The 4,451-nt window shown below is 41.1% G+C and overlaps 1 long non-coding RNA gene across 1 annotated transcript; it reads right to left on the minus strand.

Moving 5' to 3' along the window:
- Positions 1–1,007: 1,007 nt before the first annotated feature.
- On the minus strand, positions 1,008–1,765 carry LOC121009162. The gene is made up of 3 exons (XR_005780713.1): positions 1,674–1,765; positions 1,338–1,480; positions 1,008–1,122 (listed from the first exon to the last, which is right to left on the minus strand). It is a non-coding gene; the product is annotated as an uncharacterized LOC121009162 (long non-coding RNA).
- Between the last annotated feature and the right edge of the window lie 2,686 nt (positions 1,766–4,451).

Consider the following 4,451-nt stretch of genomic DNA (forward strand, 5'->3'; position numbering starts at 1 on the left):
CTGGAATCTGCCTCTTGATCCAGAAGATTTATGTCCAGCAATGTCATGATGGTTTCAGTTGTCTTGGGGCTCCACCCCTTGGATCTTATTGGGGGTTTTCAGGGTCCTGGGTCTTTTCTCTCAGGCCAATGGAGACACCTTCTCGGGACAACGTTAAAGACAAATGCTGAGAAAAAAGAATAAAGACCATTAATTATAAAACAGCTCTATATAATATATTACTTCTCTGAAATGTTTCTGGAGCACATTAGACCTTGACACGGCATCTACTCACCTGGAAATCTGTATAGTTCATTAGTTGGTGAATTATCAGGCCAAGGAATCCAGTCCACTCGGCCACCATGCCTATCCTGGTGTAGATCTGCAGAAGACAGAATAGAGGATTAGTGCCTGGCGGTACTCACCAGGGACTCTATATGGAGTGAGATGGGAAGATGGAGGTGAGATAGGAGCTTTTATATTACTGTTACACGGGAAAGATGTAGATTATACAAGACGGTGAAAAGTTGCATGAACTCACCTCTTCACATCGGCCAGTACATGGAAGAAGCTGGAAGAAGCCGATGGTTATACACACAGAAACTGGAAGGACGTGTTAAGGACAAGTAACAGAATTAATTCTATTATTATAGTGTTTCCTATACTGTGATGTCTGATCTGTGCTACAATGGGGTGAGAGGAAGCGAATAATCTTAGTTGCCAACAGTCCCAAATTTGCCAAAATGTTTACAAATTTTCAGAGACAATCTCTCTGTAAATTTGGGTTGTCCTGGGCCAAAAAATGAGTGGGGCTTAGTTTAACTCCACCAATGAGTGAGCGTGACCTGACAATTTAAGGGGGTGGGTAGCTTGACCCAAATTTACTAACGGCAGCAATGATGGTAAGTACGTATGTGTAAGTGTATCCAGCACACAACATGGCACTGTACCAGTCAGCTATAAGAGGATACAGGTCAGCAGGCCCACAATGGGCACCAAGGTTGATGCCAATCTAATGTGGCATAGGAGGCGACTGCTGAAGGATTTCTTGTACAGGCATACAGCTTGACCTAGGTTGTAAACGGCACAAAAGAAAAATGCCGGTCCTGCGCCGATCCTGTGGACTGTAGGACTGATCCTCATCTAGAACAAAAGCAGAGGAATAAATGTCATCAATATGGACGTCATGAAGATCTGAGAATACAGAACAGCAGAGGCCGCAGGTGGTGTAATTATACAGGGGCAGTAATACATAAGAATAGTCACCAGGGCGCGTCATTGTATTTATACACATCTCTTGACTTCAAGCGATGTCCCCTCTGTATTACTAGTCCTGAGACCTCTGTATATAAACCTACCGAAACTATGGCGGTCACAATGGTCCCAATGCAGCCCATCCATGCAACGACATAGAGGATTCTCTGGCAGATGATATGTCGCCTCTCTGATTGTTCAGACCGGATGATCATGAACCGGTACATGATGGAAGCGTTGCCAGCTCCTGAAATAGACAATACATGGGATCAGCCGGGAACGTCCATAGACACTTGTGATAACCTCCAGGACTCAGTGATGATTATAATCTCCAGTGATGGCCGCCGCTCAGCAGTGAATAGTGATTAGGGAGATAACGTCATCACTGAGCGCTGGAGCCGCTGATCTCCTCATGATGTTGTCTCTCTAAATCCACTTACCAAAAAGGGCAGATATTAAGAAGACCACTGTAAAGACCACCGATTCGGGGAATATTCGTCCCGTGTCACTGAGAAAGAAAGCAAAATATTGGGTGTTATTAGGACACAAACAGCAGCAGGATTGCGTCATGTCTTCTAATAGCAGAGGAGACTTTATTTCCTTCCATTGTAATCATCCTCCATAATATGATCTAATGTCCAGACACAAATAGAAGACAAACAACAATGGGGAAGATATTATGGAGCCGTTGCTCATAGCAACCAGTGAGATTGCAACTCTAAAAAATTATTAAGAAAGAGACATTTTCTACAAAAAGTTGCTTTCTGCACTCTTAGGCCATTTCCAAAAAGTGGGTGTGGTTTAGGTGGGTTTAGCAGGAGGGGGCGGGCCTGTGCAAACTGGCAAATTTCCACCTGAAATAGTTGGTGCAATTTAAAAAAATATATTTTTTTGTGCATGGGGGTCAGAGATGCTCCTAATTTATTATGAGGCTTGTGCATCTCACTCCAGTGCAGATTAGATGAGGGCCGGGGCATGAAACCTCAGTCTTCATAGATTCCCCCACCCCCAAATGTGATGTTTTCTATACTAACAATTATTAAATGTAGCTTATTAATAATCCACTAATAATAATGTAATAACTTTCCAGGAATAAACTGATAATACGGTAATAATAGTAATAATACTACAGAGGAATCCCGCCCCGTCCCCTCTTACCTGATGTATGGATATTTTACATGGCCTGGGATGACAGTCAAGGCAATCAGGGCACAGAGGCCCGATAGCGTCCATATGACCCAGAGGAAAAGCAAGAATGCCAAACCCCGGATCTCCATGGCGCAAAGTCAATTATTCGCTAAGCGAAAGCAAGGATTTGCTAAGCAAAAGCACAAGCCGATCTGTCTCTCTCTATATCCAGAGAAAATCTGGCTGAGATAATGTCAGGCAGTTGTTTTCTAAGGCTCAGAACTCGGTGATGTCACTAGCTTCTGTGACATCATCACACATTCTGCAATCTTATTGGTCCTCGCTAGTTTATTTCATTTCATTGGTTCTCCCTTCATGTGACATCATCTTATATACTTGAATCTGATTGGTCCTCAGTAGCTTCTGCGATGTGATTGGTGCTTCAACCTCCATAGATGCCTGGATCTGATTGGTCCTCCGTATTTTTGAAATTTATGCATATGTTGCTGAGATGTTACTGGCTTTTCAAGTCTACTGAATAGAGAAGAAATTCTACTTTTATACATGTGTACCATATCACAACAGAATGAGTAAAACTGGGTTATGGACCCTGCACCCATGTGAGCCCCTCTGCCTACAATGTGTAGGGAATGAAGGGGCCATGAAAGGTGTCTCTATTCTGCTGACCGTTTCAGGAGGGAAGATATCACCTCTCACTGCTCTGCGCTCCTATCCAAATTATTCCTGCTTGTAAACTTGAAAACTGAGTTTTATAGACGTTTTTGGTCAATTATTGATAATGCAATTCCAAAATTATATGGAGTATCCATTTAAGGTAGTTGTCTCACACTAGTTGCCCTGTAATACTTCTGCAGCAGTGGACGCAGCAGAGTATATGGTTTCATAGTCATATACTTTGCAGTAATGTTAATGTAATCCATTGACAATACAGGTCAGTCCGAGTCAGAGTTACAGGGACGCTCTGATTCGTCTAGTAGAAGGGGTCTTGAGCAGAAGTCCCCATCTATGATGTTCAGATATGGCATATGGGTAGTGCTGTCCCAATGAGCCCACACTGGAGATACACCCATGATCTTCGGCTCCTGTCTCGTCTTTGCTACAGAATGATTTTGACGTTATTTGGTAATGAAATGGCAAATGTGAAATTTTCCTTTTTTTGATTGATTACAAAGGGAATTGAGGACAAATTGGAGAACCGTGGATTGTTGTGCAAAACGATGAAGACCTCCTTGGGGCTCATCTCCATACAGGGGGTCCAGCCATACCCTAGCTCTATACACATACAGATACAGATTGCTGGAGGACACAGATGAAAATGATTTGTTACAAACATTACAGATGGACAAGTGCAACCTCGGGTCTCCCCCATCTGAATCTACTGAAGATGGTCCCATAGTCTTATACTAATTTTATGTTTCATCATAGACTTTTCATATCAACAGTAGAATAGGCCAATATGTCTAAAGCGTACCTGTTATGTTAGATGTGCATGTGAATATATTGTAATATATACAATTGTAATATATATTTTTTGAGGACACTGACATCTTCCTGAATACTTGTAAAATAATTCAGAGGCTCACCCTTCCTACACTATGGATAAATTGAAGGTTCTCTACCAAATAGCCTGCCCACTGCCAACAAGTGTACAATAGAAATTATAAATTGATTAATAGACACACCTCCACCTGGACTATTAGTATCAACCAATTATATAGTTAAAATATTTTATTATACAATATAACAATTACAAATGGTACCAGAAGGGCCCTTTCTGAATTAGTAAAAGACAATAAAAAATAATATAAAGAAATGAAAAACATAAAAAAATGATGTACTTATTGTTATCCCCCTATTAATTGTAGGACAATGTATCAATCTCTTGCCTTGATGATAGATATTAGATATAAAGTGCTGTCAAAAAAGGTATTAGATATAGTCCCAATATGGATGTTCCATTAGAATAATACACCTTGTGGGATTTGAGGGTTATAGCAGTGTATCTTATATTGTTTTAACGAGTTTCGAAATGTTACAAAGGAGGAAATCCAGAACTTAATTATGGCCAC

Source organism: Bufo bufo, chromosome 8 (assembly GCF_905171765.1).
Source record: "Bufo bufo chromosome 8, aBufBuf1.1, whole genome shotgun sequence".
Classification (NCBI taxonomy): Eukaryota; Metazoa; Chordata; class Amphibia; order Anura; family Bufonidae; genus Bufo; species Bufo bufo.